This window comes from Petaurus breviceps, unplaced genomic scaffold (assembly GCF_028583685.1).
Source record: "Petaurus breviceps papuanus isolate PSGF00001 unplaced genomic scaffold, PetGlider_PUasm1.0 90769, whole genome shotgun sequence".
Lineage (NCBI taxonomy): Eukaryota > Metazoa > Chordata > Mammalia > Diprotodontia > Petauridae > Petaurus > Petaurus breviceps.
This window is the reverse complement of record NW_027187341.1, coordinates 13,835,138-13,852,775: the sequence shown is the minus strand read 5'-3', so window position 1 is coordinate 13,852,775 and position 17,638 is coordinate 13,835,138. Positions and strand designations below refer to the sequence as shown.

The 17,638-nt window shown below is 37.2% G+C and overlaps 1 protein-coding gene and 1 long non-coding RNA gene across 10 annotated transcripts in view; one reads left to right on the top strand and one right to left on the bottom strand.

Moving 5' to 3' along the window:
- Nucleotides 1–17,638, top strand: part of ENOX1 (ecto-NOX disulfide-thiol exchanger 1) — a 726,395-nt gene that overhangs the window by 361,147 nt on the left and 347,610 nt on the right. For 7 of the 8 annotated variants that reach the window (XM_069068688.1, XM_069068694.1, XM_069068693.1 and 4 more), the window contains one exon: nt 2,250–2,405. The gene's annotated coding sequence lies outside the window, so the exon portion shown is untranslated. Of the gene's footprint in view, nt 1–302; nt 398–2,249; nt 2,406–17,638 lie in introns of those variants that run through there. The other variant, XM_069068695.1, reaches the window with a different exon arrangement.
- LOC138146656 (uncharacterized) overlaps nt 2,416–17,638 on the bottom strand; it is a 28,008-nt gene continuing 12,785 nt past the window's right edge. The window contains exons 1-3 of one of the 2 annotated variants that reach the window (XR_011164557.1): nt 12,281–12,515; nt 8,982–9,013; nt 2,416–6,814 (exon numbers count right to left, since the gene is read on the bottom strand). This is a non-coding gene — a long non-coding RNA (uncharacterized lncRNA). Of the gene's footprint in view, nt 6,815–8,981; nt 9,014–12,280; nt 12,516–17,638 lie in introns of those variants that run through there. The other variant, XR_011164558.1, reaches the window with a different exon arrangement.

The window sequence follows — 17,638 nt, the reverse complement described above, 5'->3', positions numbered from 1 at the left end:
GTATTTCAAACTGTCTCCTTTTTGGTCTTTTTCTTCCTGTATTCCCACTCTTCAGTTCTGCAGAACTCAGAAATATCAGCGGCCTTCCTATCCCTGACACTGACTTTTTATTCATGACTTAGGTTTCCTGCTGCCAAAGAATGAATAGGCTGCAAGTGACCTTCTTGCTCCCATCATAGCAAGCTCCTCAAATATCACATGGAATATGAGCCAGTAGCCCTCCTTAAACACGGTTTCCCCCGTGGCACTGAGCTCAGGGGATTGGATGAGGGCACTTTGCAGTCCTTGGTTGGTGGGCCTTAGAGAGATTGGGTTTCTCACACTTGTGACATGCTGTGATAAGCCTGAGTGCTGGGACTTCTCATGGTACACATCTCACCAGGCTGGCTGGCAAAGGGTAAGTTATGCTGTTCTCTATGCTGGCTTTTGGAACCTGAGCTAACTTGTGAACATTCACAAATATAAGTGTATGGTGAACATGACTTTCTTCACCACCATGAGGGGAAGAGAGAAAGAGGTGGAAGGGGAGGAGGATGCAAGGAGGTGTTCTAACAGGACCAAGGCACGATGCCAAGAGTGCTGAGCTTGGTCTCAGAAGCCCTGCTTTTGAGACAGAGCTTTGCTCCTTTATTCAGTCATCGACTACATTGATAAGAGTGGTGTGTCCAGAATGAGAGAGGTGATGGGACAGTCCCAGTGGTCTCTGCCCTGGTCTCACCATGTCTGAGATATTGTTTTTGGTTCTAGGGACTACATTTAAAGAAGGACATTGACAAATCAGATCAGATCCAGAAAAGAATGACTAAGGTGCCAACTTTGAAGGGAATGGAAATTAGGATTGAGAATGTTTTACCTAGAGAAGATTTGTGGACAGTGTGATAGTATCTTCAAGTATTTGAAGGGCAGGGGCAGTTGAGTAGATAAGATATTAAACTTGTTTTATTTGTCCTCAAATGGAAGAAGGGGGAACAGTGGGTAGAAGTTACAGAGTCAGGTTTCAGCTGATTATAAGCAAAATTTTCTAATGAGCAGAGTTGTCCAACAGTGGAATGAGGTACTTTGGGAGGAAGGATATAAATTATTCATTACTGATAGGTTTCAAATAAAGGCTACATGACTGTGTCTTATTTTTAGAGGGTGTGGGGGATAGAGAATGTTGTAAAGGGAATTCCTGCTCAGATAAGATTTGGACTAGATGTCTCTTGAAGCTGTTTTTACTGCATGACTGGGAATAAGAGCCTCACTTTTCTCATCTGTCAAATGGGGCTAATCATGCCTTTACTATCTGCCTTCTGTGTTGCTATGGGAAGAAAACACTTTATAAATGATAAAGTTCCAGATCAATATGAGTGGTTGTTCTTAAGTATGATTATCTTGTTATTAAATGTTATTGGGAGCGCTGTGTCTTTGTACATCATTGAAGTCAGGTCTTACCTCATATTGTATGCCTTGATATACACTAACAGATTTGGTTGGGGAGATGATCTTTTAGGAGGAGCAAAGAGGATGGAGGAATAATAGGAAATTGGATAAAGTTTAATTCTCTACTCAACCAATCAGTAAACACCTCCAGGGTTAGAACTAGATTTTCATTTACTTGTCTCTTGTTAATTCTTTTTTTAAGTATGGTGGAGGAAAATGGCCTTGACAGAAATGCCAGAAAATGCCCCCCCAAAAAAATCTTTTTTTTTTTCATTTGTGCTGTGTATATCTTACTTGAAAAGCATGGTTAAAACCCAGGTAGATGTATTTGTGTGGTGTTTGCCAGAGTAGGACTGTACAAACCATATATATCAGTCTAAAGCAGAAGATGATCTCTTCTTATGGAGAAGGGTGTACATTTAGGTAAACCTGACCTAGGCATGGTGATGTTTATTTTACGACCAAGTCCATTCTTTGAAGAACTACTTATCTATCTCTCTGTCTGTCTATTTTCTTGTACATTTTTTTATTTGCTGAGCTATAATTTTGCTCTACCTTTTCAAGCACGCTTTCTGTGAGCTTTGTCTTTCACCTAATGTCATTGGCAAAGCAAAACCCACCAGCTTGCTATGTTACAAAATACTGTAATCTTTGGGATTTTTTCCACCAGCACCTATCAGACACAAATTAATTTTATCTTTTAATGCCTAGACTAGTGGTAGTTGCACAGTTAGCGTTCAGTCTAATGTACCTCGATGAAGATGGTTATTTCTGAGATGTTTTTAGCCCTTTGTTGTTTCCCTGACTTTCTTTTTCTTTATTTCTAGAGACGTTCTGGTTATGTCAGAACTTCCCACGAGTCCTTCCCTGGTCTTGTTCTGTGAGCAGTTCCCAATCGAAAATTTCCTGTGAGTGCATCTTTTGTAATCAAGTCCTCAGAGAGAAGAGAGAGTCCTGTCTTCTGATGTTCTACCGTTTTTAAGGTTTGTGTTAACATTCCATTTTTATTAGTGAAGTGACCATTAATTCTATAGACTGTTTCAGAATTGTGCAGTTACTACATTATACTGCGGAGGCAAAGTGAGGGGTGAGGGTGGAGTGGGAGAGAGTGAGTTCCCTTCAGTCAGGGGCATCATACATTGGACTGGGGCTTGACAGCTTCCTTGATGTTAGAGAAATGAGAGGAACCATCTGACAAGCTAGAATTCATGCCCATCACTCTCTACTTTCTGGGTTGTTATGAAAATTCTAGAAACCAAAGGTTCACCAATGTGCTTACAAACCAAGTCATGCTCCTGTATTATCATATCTTATGTTTTTTGCCACATTTTTATAAAAACTAAATGCACACACATATAAATATATAGAAAGTCCTTATTGGTGCAAATGATGAATTCCATAGAGTGGTCATCTTATTTGATTTTTTCATTGCATATTCCCATTTGTCTACAACAAATTACTATGTTTTACGTGTAGTTATAACTTCAAATAATGTAGATTTGAATAATGAGACCACTTCAGAGAACTTATCACTTGCACTAAACAGAACCTAGTTATATGTATATGTATTTATACATAGTATATATGTAAATGTGTGTGTGTATATGTAGATATACAATAAGGTGTGTGGATATTACATATGTATCCACACACATACACACATGCATATGCATACACACATATATGTATGTATATATATGCATATCTTTGGTGGTATTTGTTTGAAATGGAATAGAATTTACTGTTTGAACCCTCTGTTGAATTTCAGTAGACAATGTTACAGTAAGATTTTGAATTCCCAAGGTTAATCTTTGGGTCAGAATGAAAAGTTTAGAGCTAGTATGAGTTCATTCCTACCCTTATTCAGGAAAGGCTCTTTAAGGATTCACTATGTGCTGGGGACTTAAAGTGATAAATTAGACACAAAAATCTCCCAGGAAACACAAGTTTATTGTTCATCACCAATCTGGTAGTTTAAGGCCCTAAGTTACCCTGAACAGGGTCCAGTTATAATAAAATAGCTCTGATCCCCAGAGTTTATAATCCTATATAGTTATATGACACCATTTTAGCTATAGTTAACATGCCACATAAGTAAGCTCTCCTCCTGGAGGGGCCCTGTTTGTTAAAAAAAAACAATAGAAGTCAATAGAGTATCTTATCTTTGGAGTGGATGCCTCTGGACCTGGCTCTCTCTCTTAAGAAATGTCTTTTTTTGTGGTTTTGTCATCTTCTAGTCAGACTTACCAGTAAAATGAGGTTGGAGACATACAAAAGCTTGGCCCAACATTCATAGTAAAAGAAGACAGAAATGATCTCGAGTCGGGAAAAAAAATGTGTACAAATATTATAAATGAATGGTGAAAGCATTTTAAACATACATGTCCAAGTCATTATCCTAGCATATAAAAGCATTAAACATGAATATACAATGTTGAGGAGTTGCTTACTTGGGGATCATAATTGCTTATAATATAACTTTAAATTTGTGTTTTGGGGGTCAGATATTTTGGATGTTAAAACAGCATAAAGTAAAATGCTTTTACTTTGAAAATACTTGTCTGGTTAGACCTGGACAAAGGCTAAATTCACTTTATATGTGGTTCACAGAAAGAAAAATCAGCAGGGCATAGGGAAAATAGTCAGTATAGTAAATGGATGAAGACTAAATGAGAATCAGAGGAGGAGGGAGCCTGGCATTCTCCCTGGAATGACAAGTCTTTTTTCCACAGGCATCCATTTCATTTGGTAGGACTTTTATTCTGTCCACAGTGACAAATGTTTTCTCCCTTAATAGCCCTTTACTGTTGGTTTTTTATTTTATTTCTACTGAGAAATCAAAGTAGATTGCACTGCAACGTATGGGCCAGATTCCAGTTTTCCCACTGCACCCTTCATCTCTGCACCACACACTTAACTCACTTTGAAGAGCAGAACAGGGTGCGGAGGGAAATAAGAATTTATATCTCCATCTTCAGGGCCCTGTTCTGTTATTTTGGGGGGGATGCCACCTGGATGTGGAATCTATGGAGTCATAGACACGGGAGGGACCAGAGAAGTCAACAAAACAATTCTTTCTCTTCAGGCAAGACCATGCTTAAACTATTCTAGACAGATACGAATCAATTTATTTTAAAGCTCTTCATAGCCAGGGATTCTAAAACTTCCTTTAGTAACCTATTCCTATTTCCCCTGTCTTATAACCCTCACTGTCAGAAAAACCTATATCATTTCTAACCTACATTCCCTATGCTATGTCTTAAATTCATTTCTTCTTGTTCAGTCTCTCCATGGAGATAGGGAACATGTGGTCACTGTCCACTGGATAATAACCTTGTCTATATTGAAAAGCTATTATTAAATCAACTCTCTGCCTTCTGGTGAAAATATCCCCTGTCTTTTTTTTCCCCTAATATGTCTTATTTTGTGAAACCTTTCATTATATTTCATGCTCATACTACCTACCTCATAGGGTGATTGCAGCAAAAACATTTTGTAAACCTTAAAGCTATATATAAATAAGATATATTATTAGTGATAACTGTTTTCTGTACTTCCTCAGATACTTTATATTAAGTTGAAGAAAGCAGAACCAGACACAGTACAGGTCAAACATTTTATAGGTCAAATGGTTCCCATGAAGCAAATATGTAATAAACCCAACAAGAATATAAATCTTCAAGGAAAAATAGAATATAAAAATTAAAAGGGACCTCAGATGTCATCTGTTATAACCTCCTTCTTTTGCATGTAGAGAAACTGAGGCCCAGAGAGATTATGTAGTTACAGTGAGTAGGACAGGTGGGATTTGTTGCTATTTGATATAAAAATATAGATGGAGAAAGATCTATGTCGGGACAGGAATGAAGAAGGAGGGATGAAAGCAAGTGGGCAAAGAAGAAAGAATGGAGGTAGGAATAGAGTGAGCGAAGTCAGGGTCACCTAAGGAAATTGGAGGATATATATACTGCACAGAGTGAGTAGATTGGGAGAGGTCAGAAATTCTGAAGCGTTGAGGGCACACACACACACACACACACACACACACACACACACACACACACACGCGCGCGCGCACACACACACGAGAGGAAAGGGGAAAAGAAAAGCGTTTTTCTAGGACCCTTCTATCTATTTCTGACTCTCTTACTGTTGTTGCTGCTGCTGCTTCCTCCCCCAGGCAAAGCCAGTAGGGGCTGCTCTGATGATCTAATTAGGGTCATCTTATGAAGGAGAGCCCAAAAGAATTAAGGTTTTTTTTTTTTTTTTTATATCCAATTAAATATCCTCCATTAATCCCTGTACTGTTTTTCCTAGCCACAGGCCTGCGCTCGAAGATTTTCAATTTCATCTGTACTGTAACTGCCCCATCCTGTCTACCTTGTTCTTCATCTAGTAGCAGTATGGAATCTGCATCCTTATTTCTTATCTCATTTTCCTGGGAAATTAAAATAGTAAGAGGAAATGATCTAGAAATGAGAACAAGACCAAATCCCCATCCCCAACAGATTTCCTTGGGCTCTGGTCTCTTGAAGTAGTTAGTAAAATACCACACCTTCTTCACACCAATGCTTAGTATAGTACCTGACACATTGTAGGAGCTCAATAAATTCTTACTGGCTGACAGACCATGCTAAAGTATAACAATTGGTATTTTTGGCATGCTTTAAGCTTTACAAAACACTTTATGTACATTTTCTTATTTGATTATTATATTTCTATGAGGGAAGCACCCATTTTATAGATAAGGAAATGAAGATCCAAGAAGTGTTCAGAGTCATACAACTAGTGAGTATCAGAGACAGGGTCAGACTGAATGCCAAATCCAGCTTCTTTCCTTTATGCAAGGCTGAATTCTCCATTAATATTCCTTTCTTCTAACTTTGTCAGAAATAGATTTGATTCCATGCTAGAATATTTCTTAGTACTGAAATCAGAAGACCAAAATGAAACTATGGATTCATTTAGGAAACTAAACTCTGTTAACTTGCATCTGCTTTTGCTTCTACCAAACTCACACATTAAATAGGTAGTTGAAAAGAAGTTTAGGGTTAAAGGCTTCTTTTCTTTGTTTTCTAACAAAGTGTAAACCCTAAAGGGTAAGTTTATATTATTATAGATAGATAGATATCTCTAACCTATAATAATCTATAACATCTCTTTCTGTCTATCTAAAAAAGCTTCACTAATGGAAAGAAAGAAAAAATAACATAAAAATATTTACCCTTATCCTGCAGTTATTCATTGATTTCGAATATTCTGAATACATTGTTGAGCCAAGTTTCCAAAATATTGAAGAGCCCATATCTCCTTATATGCGAAAGAAACTAAGTATGATGAACTCTTTGGAGGTTCTCATTTCCTGAAATTCAATGCCATGTGGGTTCCATCTCTGTAAAGATGAAGGAATAAATATTAGCTTTATGAGATCAAGTTCATATTCTAGTTGAAAAATAGCTTGTAATAAAAGATACAAGGATGTAATATAGGAAATTATAGACAAATATACTCTTTCCTTATGGGCATATATCTAATCTACACATCCAGAGACAGCTCTCTTAGAAAATCATGCTTGCAGCATAATAGAACTTGTGTCCATGATATATTGCTCTTCTTCAGTTAACAATATATCTTAAGTGACTATCTCCTTACAAGTGAAACATTTCAGACATCTCTTCCCTACATCTTGTTAAAGAATTCTCCAGTTCTCCATACTGTTGATTGCAAGAATGATCTACAATAAGAGATTTTTCATACTGGAAGTTTTCTGGGTTCCCTACCTGTTTCTCTGGACTTTACCCTCTTCCCCCAATGTACTCCCACACCCTTTGAACATTTCATCTCTTTGGGAATTACATTAGAAAATATCTATTGACGTTTTTAGTGAAAGTCTTTATGGGAAGAAATTAATGGGCTTCCACACAAATTACCAGCACTTTGAGTGCATGATAACTGTTACTGTTAAGTCTAGATGAAAGGTATTTTTTGGAGGCAGTGAGGATGTTAAAGTTTCACATTTACTCTTACACTGCCATTTCTAGTCCATAATTACTAAATCCCATAATAGTATACGAATCTAAGCAAACCTGGGATGTTTATTTAATTTGTGTTCAAATTACTTACCCTTTCCTAAAAATGTCTATCGCAGTTGATTAAAAGTCAATCAACCAATCTGCAAGTATTAAGGACCTCTACAAGACATTTTGTTTAATTCCTCTGACCAAGATATCCCAGCCAGACTTTTCTCCATTAACTCATGGTTTTTCTCTTGCTGTGAGTCAAACATAATTAACCAGATGTTCTGAGACACAAAATGATAGAATGAATGTAAGACCCTTGAGGGCAGAGGTTGTTTTCTTTTTGTCTTTGTGTCTCTAGTGCCTAGCACAGGTACTTGGTGCTTACTCAGCAACTCAAATGGATCTGTGACCTCACTAATTTGGATATGCTCTCCAAAAGTGCAGATTGCATCCTATCCATGTATGTCCATCCTATGTGATATCAGTTCACTACAAGAGGTTAATCTAACATATTGTAAGGTTTCCTTGCTTCTTCCTGACCTCATGAGGATACCACCAGTGTCTTTAGACTGTTCACCTGTCATCCCTCTCTGTCACTAATACGACCAGACTATCTTCTTTGTCTACCATGCATTTTCCTGTTCTCTGAAGTTCTTCATTTATTATACATTACAGCCCATGTACACCCCATAGTGTGCCTCACCATTGCCCTATTGTGTTAATTTATCTTCAGTTCTTTACGGACTTTTGTATTTCACATAGTAGGAACTATGTTAAATGTTTGCTCATTTCAATTGAATGAAAAATATTTTTCCAGAGTCATTGCAGTCCATTTTCTAAATCCTCACAGTACCCTTCCCCACCCTTCAATAACATACATTTTCCTGCTTCTACCAGTTCTTTGTGTATTCTGGACATCTACCTTTTTATTTCTTTTATTTTCAGGACCCTAACCATCTATCTTATTCTTCTTCAGTATAGGTACCAGTATGATAGCACATCATCTTGCTACTAAAATTTTTTTGAATCAATATTTCCTGGACATCCAAGGAGAAATAAATTATTTTTCCTTTTACCTCCTGCCAATTCACTTTTATAGTCTAATTCTATTAACTATTTGTATACTTGCGAAGGTTTCTAATGCTACTTTCTAGATTCATTAAACTGATCATCACAGAGTGGTGTTTGGAGTAGAAGGAGAAAAAAGAGAGTATGGAGAATTTTTTTAAAAGACAATATATAATCAAAGAAAGCAATGAATCCCTTCCAATTATTAGTCACTAAAGTGTTCTTATATTTTTTATCCCCTTTTAAAGGATGCTTAGTCGTATTGTATTAGCCAACAACTAACGTAATACCTAATTGTAGATAGAGTTTTCATCCCCTTTTCATCCCCTTTACCTAATTGTAGATATAGACTATATCTCAATCACCAGATCAATTCTCCTTTATTTTATGAAACATTTTGGAGTTTTTCTTAAAGAGTCAACTGAGGTTGAATGATTTTTCCAAATTACTAAAGATTCCTGAGATACTTACCTGAAGCTCAGTTTGTGTTTCCATCTGCCATCCTGAAACAAAACAGGAACCATTAAACACTTTCAAATGTCATTTTAAAGTCAGAGACCCCTCATTGAGCTGTAGGATACTACTAGTTCACTAAATTATTCACTAGTTTAATCTTTCTCCCACTAATAACATATAGTCGTGAACCCTTAAACTTACTGGGATGCCAATGAGAAGTTTAAAATAGCTCTCTTCTAGCAGCAAACACCAGAATGCAGAAAGCTAAATATGAGTGTGTAAAACTATCCTTCTTTAAAAGCTTCTGATGTTCTACATTAGCACATTCTCAATAGAGTGTTCTCAAATTCCTTCTGGGAGACCAAATTGTATAAGACACAGATAAATTGTCCACTCTCTGAAATCTTGAAATTACCTATACATCTGAGGTTTTAGCCTATTTTCAAATTGTTTTGAGGAATTTGCTGCTCGATGAGACTTGGGATTCTATTCAGTTAATGATAATCTTAAGTATAGCTTCTTGCTGAGGCCATTGATGCTACTAAAGTTGCATCTTTTGAAAGGATTTAAAAAAACAACTGTTAGAAGTATAACTGTAAGGAATGGCAGTGTAATCTCAAGTTCAGTTTTTACCTGTTTCATTCCTTCATCTTTCTCAGGATTCCAGAATGTATTGACGACTTGCCAAATGCATTTTTCTATGTGAAAATATTAACCATCATTGAGAAATTTCCATTTGTCTTTCAAGTATGCAGGTTTGGATTGGTTCATTCTGAAAATCAACTCAAAATTAATTTGCTTGTGTGTATTGATGATGGCTTTCTGATAAACTGAGATTTTTGTTGCCAAGTTCAGATCTATAGCAGACTTCTGTAGCTGAGCATAAACTCTTTTATAAAAAGTGGGTTTCTGTCAGAAATGCTGACCCAGCTTTCTCTATAGCTACTCTGCCAAGGCATCACCATACTATGTGGGCTTTCATGTATACCTAGAATCAATGGAGAAATGCTTTTCAATCTTACTTAGTTCACATGTATTTTTAAAGACAGCTTTTGACTTTGGGGCTGCTTTTCCCAGGCCAAGATTAACAATGTTGTTTTCCAAGCCATGCAAATATGGTAACTCAACATTCTGCATTATAGTAGACCTGATGAGATTTTTTCTTAAGGGTCTCATTTGTTATTCTTTGTGGTGGGATTTTGACAAATTGTCCATTTCTTTTTTCTAGTGGATTTCACTTGGGGGGGGGGGACACATGCCTATAGCTGGCATTCATTTAATCCATCTGCTTATCCATCTGGGTACATGCACTGGAGTGTGGCATGTGTATGACCCTCTTCAGGGTGGAAGCCAAGATAAACAATTCTCTGCAGCTTGCCATTTCCAGAAAGTAATGAAAATTGTAATGATTGTTCTCCACTATAAGCCACCTCTTGAGCCAGTGGTCCACACTTGTGGTTGACTGTGGTCAACTCTTGAAAGTAATAGATTTCTTTATGTCCCTTCTATCTCCAACTTTTCATCTGGATCTTGGAAGCTGCTATATATAAAAGTCTCTAGTTCTGTGTAATGAAAAGGGTACTGAATTTGGAAGTAGAAGACCCAGGTTTGAATAGTGACTGTCCTTGTATGACCCTTGGAAAGTTACTGAATTCCTTTGGGTCTTAAGTTCCTTATCTGTAGATGGAAGGGTTTGGAGTAGATCAGTGGTGTCAGTCTGAGATAGAAATGGTAAGGATCTCCACAGGCAGCACATTGACTTAGTTTTAAATTGTAATGTTATCTATGCTCTATTGCCTTTTTATTTATAGTAGAGTAAGTTCTGATATTGTATGAGAAAGCTGTGAATATTGGAGGAGTCTGATAGGAGTAAAAAAAAAAAGTTGACTCCAGAAGATGAAGCTTATCTGTGTATGGGACTGTCATCACCATTCCAAACTTGTTTCCTTCAGCATCCTGAGGGGTGTAGTGTGGGGAACATAAAATGGACAGCTGGAAAGGACACCTGGGGCACAAGTAAAGTAGGATTGATTGAGCCCAGGAAAACTCACTAATAAGCTTTCCAAGTAGAAGTAAACAGAAGTTTTTGTAGAAATTGAAAAGGACAGGAAGCCAGTGGAAACTACTAAATGGTTCTCAATACATATGAGTAAATCAGTAACCATTTTGAATAGAAGAGCACTTGGACTTGGGGTTGTTTAAGAAAAAAGTCACCAAGATTTGTCTTTCACACATCTTAAGAAGGCATTTGTCTAGTGTGGAGGTGCATAATTTCATCAGGGGGATGTGGCAGAGGAATTAAGGATGTGTAGTAGCCCTGTTGACAACAAAATATGAATTATTTATAAAGCATGCTAATCTTCAAATTTACATCTGCATAATCGGAATAACTGCTCCCAGCTTAGTGAAAATACAGTATATTGTTAAGGGGACTTCCCATGCTAGTTGAAAGGCTGTTGTGAAGGTGCCAGCACATTTGGATATACTTTCAGGAAAATCACAGCAGTGACAACTAATACATCTCTTTATTACACTTTGAAATATATCTGGGGAAGGGTGTGCTCTCTGCAAAGTCCTTTATTTCAAATAAAACATCTTATTTTCAGTACTTTAGATGCAAGCCCAAAGCAGATTCAAATCCCTTTTCTACAGAATGGTTTCATTATATCTGCTAATTCAGACACACCCCTACTCCCTGGCTTGTTTTAGCTTTTAAAGGGTATCATCAGCACTGGGAATCTGATCAAGAATGCACATTTGCCTGGCTACTAAAGATAAACAGTTCCATTCATAAGCAATGCACTGTTCTTAAAATTTTTTTGGAGAAAGGCAAAATTGGTTGTCAGGGTTTGGGCAGGAAACAGCAAAACTGACAAATGCTAGAATGTTGGAAAATATTATATTACATGTGCTTTCTGATGAGTGATTCGGCATAAAGAATGGTCAAGTAAGAAAAGGGAGTATCCACAAAAGTTTTGAAAGTATAAAAATTAGTGCAAGGGAAACCTCTACTAATTTGATGAAAGAGCTTACCTAATTAATGGGAAAAATCTAAATTATGCTAACAATCCAAGAAAAATACAGTTGTATAACTTATAAGCACATACAGAATCTTAAACTAATGACTAACCAAAGTCTTGCCAAGAGAAACTCTGACCTTATTTAATGGATAGAATAATTGCTTCCTTAATTCTCACCCTTTCCCCCATAATTTTATTCTAATATGGTCAGGGGAATTCATGTTTTTCAAGTCTCTGGGTCTTTATCCACTGCTCTCCTCAGAAATCCTCATTTGCAAAGGAATAGTAACTCACCCAAAGATGGACAGAAGTCAGTCTCTTTCTTGCTTCAATAATTCTTCACTACTCGGATTGAAGTTTTCTTTCAAAGGCATGTATATCTGTGGGAGAGTCCCACACGTTGACTGGAATTGTCCTCTCCTTAATAACCTTCCTTCTAGCCTTATCAGTGACTACTACTGGTAGATTTCCTTCTACAATATCCTTCCCTAATTTTAGTACTCTAAGCAATAGGGAATTCAACACCTTACAAGGCAGGCAGCTCATTTAATTTTTAAACAACTTCTAGATGATTTTCCTTTTATCTGGTTGAAATCACCTTCCCTCTCTGTGGTAATTAAGAAAACCTTTTTGGCTTCCTGGATTGACTGTCATGTGCCAGGTACTCCTCACTCTAGAAACATCCTTTTTTCCTCTTTTTTTTTCTATACACACGCACACACACACACAAACACACACACACACACATGCACATTCTCTCTCTCTCTCTCTCTCTCTCTCTCTCTCTCTCTCTCTCTCTCTCAACCCTAATACCTAGAATCTTTCAAACTAGAAATGACCTTGTCCCATTCAACTTTTTAATTGGCTCTTTTGATGTCAGAGTCCAGAAAACAATTAGATGTACCTGGTCAAAAGCTCATTCATAAGTATAAAACCCTTGGTCTTCATCTGCCTCCTTGAGCCACTCTGTTTTATGAGATGTTGTCAGGTTTCTCACACTGACCCAGGAAGGGTGACAAGACTTTGGCACCCTGTGTACCAGGCCAGGAAGGTCTCTCTCACAGCATCACTTATCGCCTTCCTCTCCTTGCTGTGGCTTCAGAGAGCATCTCACTGTAGGATTTTTCCACTTTGCCCAAATTATGGAAGAACCTTGTACCCTCCAGAAATCTGGCTATATCTTTGTCTTTCTGCAGACCCTGATCTGGATGTCTCTTTAAGTGTGAAACGCCTTCAGATGTCCTACCCCTCAAATCTCAAGTCTTCCTTTTTGTGAGCTTAAACACTCCTATCATAAGAAATATTGCCTTTAACATCACTGGCTACATCTGCAGCTTCTTTAGAAACCTCTCAGTCCCCAAAAGCAGTCGCAACTGAAACAAGCTTCTACCCACTGTAACTAGTTCTGACCTTTATATAGAGTAACTAACAATTACTCTTCTGTAGCAGGCCCTCGATACCTGAAGACAGATATCTTGGTATTCCCAGTCTTCAGTTTTTCCATGCTAAATATCCCCAATTTCTTCAATAATTCCTCATATGACATGACTTTGAGATCTTTAATTATCTTGGCCAGCTTTCCCTGAATACCCTCTGAAGTTTCAAATGAGGAAAAAGATGGCCAAAGTCTAGGTAAAAGAACTTATCCAAGGTTACATAACGAATTGGTGTTTGTGTCCTTAGCAGTCAGCTCATGCCTGGCATATAGTAAATGCTTGATAAATGCTTGTTGACTGACTGACTGAAGTTGTACTAAAGTTCTCAGAGTTAACTTCAATCTAGCTCCCATCTAAATTATCATCAGATATGCCTTAATTCAATAAAGTTTCACTGAATATACTTGGATACTATAAAGATTGTTCCAAAGTAATTTTTGAAACATCTGACATCATTATATTTTAGATAAAAATTTGAAATAACCTTCAAAATTATACCAATGATAAGGTTTTCCATATAGCTATTCTTAGAGACCATTTCCATTCAGATGTCTGGACTATGTGATCTTTATAACTTAGTCCATGATTTTTTTGTTTTATATTCTACACACACACACACACACACACACACACACATACACACACACACTACAGTACTATTTTACCAAACAATACGCCAGTGTTAGAAACTCCAGCTATATTTATATCAGTCCATTTATAACTCTAAAATAAGAATATATTAAAGGAATGGAATTTGCTTCTTAATTGATTAGTTTTAAAGCATTATTTTTCCAAAAGTGGAAGACCAGAAAATTAATATCAATTTTACAGAAAGATCACTACCAAAATATGTCAGAAAACCAGTCAGAGATCTAAAGGATATAACCTTTCAATAGCTTCAATACTGTTGGACATTATCAAATTATTTTTTTTTTTTAGCAAATATGGTGTTAAATTCAAAGAAGTCCATGTTAAGTAAATATGTCTTTTTGCAATGGTACTAAGTACTTAAGATAAAACTATATAGAAAATTGATTTTTTAAACTTTTGAACATTTTTATTTAAAGTTTTGACTTCCAAATTCCATTCCTCCCTCCCTCTTCTCCCCTTTCCCTGAGATGGTAAGCAATCAGATATAGGTTATACATGTGCAATTATGTAAAACATTTACATATTAGTCATTCTGTACAAGAAGACACAAAAGGAAAGAAAGTGAAAATAACATGCTTCAGTATGTATTCAGTCAATATCAGTTCTTTCTCTGGAGGTAGATAGTATGCTTCATCAGTAGTCCTTTGGGGATTTTCTTGGATCATTGTATTGCTGAGAATAGCTAAGTCATTGACAGTTCTTCAGCAAACAATATTGTTGTTACTGTGAATAGGGTTCTCCTGGTTCTGTTTACTTCACTATGCATCAGTTTATGTAAGTCTATAAAAATAATTTTTAAAAAGATAGTTTTGCTTAAGTGTTTCTGAGTAGCACAAATGAAACATAACTTAGCTGTACTTGTTATTCTCATCATATAATTCCTATTGCCCATAATAACATGAAGGCATGTAAACCATTTATAGAAAAAAAAAAACACTTTGGATTGTATTTTTGCAATGAATGCTTTAAAATCTAAGTAAAAGGGGTCAGCTAGGTGGTGCAGTGAATAGAGCACCAGCCCTGGAGTCAGGAGGACCTGAGTTCAAATTTGGCCTCAGATATACAACATAAAAAAACTAGCCGTGACCTTGGGCAAGTTACTTAACCCCAACAGCCCTCCAAAAAAGCAAAAAATAAATAAAAAAATAAAATCTAAGTAAAAGGTATTTTCCATAAATGATTTTTGAACTTTCTCTAGGTCCATGGTGCTAAGTGTAGTTCCCGATTCTAGGAATGAGAAGGGGCTGGATGCCAGGCAGAGTAGGCTCTTCAGGATATTACTCTCCAAATGCTCATTTTATTTTTTTTCTCTGAGGCTCCACTCTATTCATTCCAGTGGCATCTGGCAGGCTCCCGGATTTTTTGCTGGGCCCAGCATGTAGTATATTAGAGTTTTCCTGGAACAACAGTCAGGGAAATACCAATTCTAAAAATATACTTTACAGGGTTTGGGTTATTTATTTTTAATTTGGGGGAAAGTTTATATTCTATTAGATTATTCATATTTTGTCCCTGATAAAAAAAAATTATTCAAATGAAAGCCACAACAAATCTGATGTGTACAAACTACTAAACAATTGAACACATTTGCAAGTTGAGGGACTTTATAAAAGAATCAGGTGGAACAGCATTTCCCTTCTGTTGGCTTTTGGGCTTATTTTCATGGAATTTTGCTTTTGTGGGTAAATTAGCACCTTACTTGACTGCAGGTACACCAAGAGACTGTACTACATTTTTGTTGGCTTAGGGAGATAGTATGGAAAATATCAAGAGATGTATATGGTTGAATGTGTAAGGGGGCTGATGGGTAATTCTGGTAAGTGTGTCTTGGAAGCAGTAAAAAGTTTCCTTTGTGGTTGAAATGAACATTTTAGCTTAAAAAGTTAATGTGAGATAAATCTGTAAGAGAACAATTCCCTCATTTGAAGCTAAAGAGGACAATATAACACTGCCTACATTGTTAAACTGAAGCAAAACTAGAGGAGGACCACCATATTGGTGAAGGGACTTGAGATCAAGCCCTGCAAGGTAGATTGAAAGACCTGGGGGGTGTGGTCTTCTAATGAAGATTGGTGGAAGGGGAAGAGAGGATGGCAGAGCTGGGAAGGAAACATTGTTCTCTTTAAGAATTTTACAGAAACAGAGAACCTTGGGAGTTGGAAGACATTTCAGAGACTAGTTCAATTGATACTACTTGAACAAGAACTCCTTTTATAGCAGACCCAACAAGTAGTCATTAAGCTTTCATTTGAAGAAGTGATGTATTATTAAGGGATTCAATTTTTTCTGCTTGGTTCCAGCATATATGTGTGTGTGTATAAGATATGTATATATATATATGTATATATATATATATACACACACATATACATATATAATACACACACACACACTTATCTCCTCTGTAATCTCCTTGAGATCAAGGATTGCTGGAGACAGGCCAAGATAGTGGAAAAGGAAGAAGAAGAACTCAGCTCTCTCCACATTTCCTCCAATATAAGAAGAGCATCAGACCAAGTAGTGTTAGGGAAATCCAAGGAGAAAACATGAGTCGTTTTCCCAAAAATGAGGGAGCAGGAACTGGAGCCAGCCGGCAGCTGTGTCTCTCTGACCCCAGCTGCAGATCTAGTGTGGACTTAAGCGAAAGGCTGGAACAGTGCTTAGGGATAACCTGCAGCTGTGTTCCAGGGCAAGAAGGGGTTATGGATTCAGCAGGGTCTAGGCTTGACTGTGCCGGGAGTGGGGACAAGAGCTGGCCAGCCTGCAAGTGTTACTGTCTGACCTTGGAGCCGAGTTGCAGATTCAGTATGGACTCAGGAGAATTCTATGGCTAAGCATAAGGCTTAAGTGAGACTGTGTTCCAGGGCAAAGACTGGTGGTTGAACTGAGAGTAATGGATGAAAGTGGCAAAGAGGCAGATTTGGGCTTGATGTAAGAAAGACCTTGCTAAGAAATACTGCCATCCCAAAGTTCAATGATCTGTTTCAGGAACTGATGGTTATTTAAATCCAGAGAGGATTCCCATTCCAGCGCACTTTGGACGCCATGGTTTCAGAGGCCCCTTTCCCCGTATCCCATTCTGTGACACATGATTTTACCTTATTTCTGTATGCAGAAAATGGTCATTTAATTCAGCAATCATCTATGAGGTACCTACTGTTTACAGAGCACTGTATTAGGCACAGGGTGAGAGTCAGTTTAAATACCTTGTCTTTGTGGAACCTGTAGTTTAGTAGGCAGATTTGACCCATACACAGATAAATGTAATAGAAAACAATATATGATATTGGAGTCTAGGGAAACAAAGTACTCTGTGATGTCTCAGAGGAAATAAGTGATCATTAACTGGACAGAATCAAGAATAGTCGACTGAAGAATTCAACATAGAAGTCTAATTTTGAAAGGTGGTTGGGATTCAGTCAGTGGGAAAGTCAGGTGAATTAAAGAATAAGGAATAATTTGAGCAAAGAGACATGAAGGTGTGCAGCCTATGTCAAGAAGGTGGTAAGCCACCCTATCTGGCAAGAGTACAGGCTCCATGGAGGGGAGTAGTACTAGGTAAAAC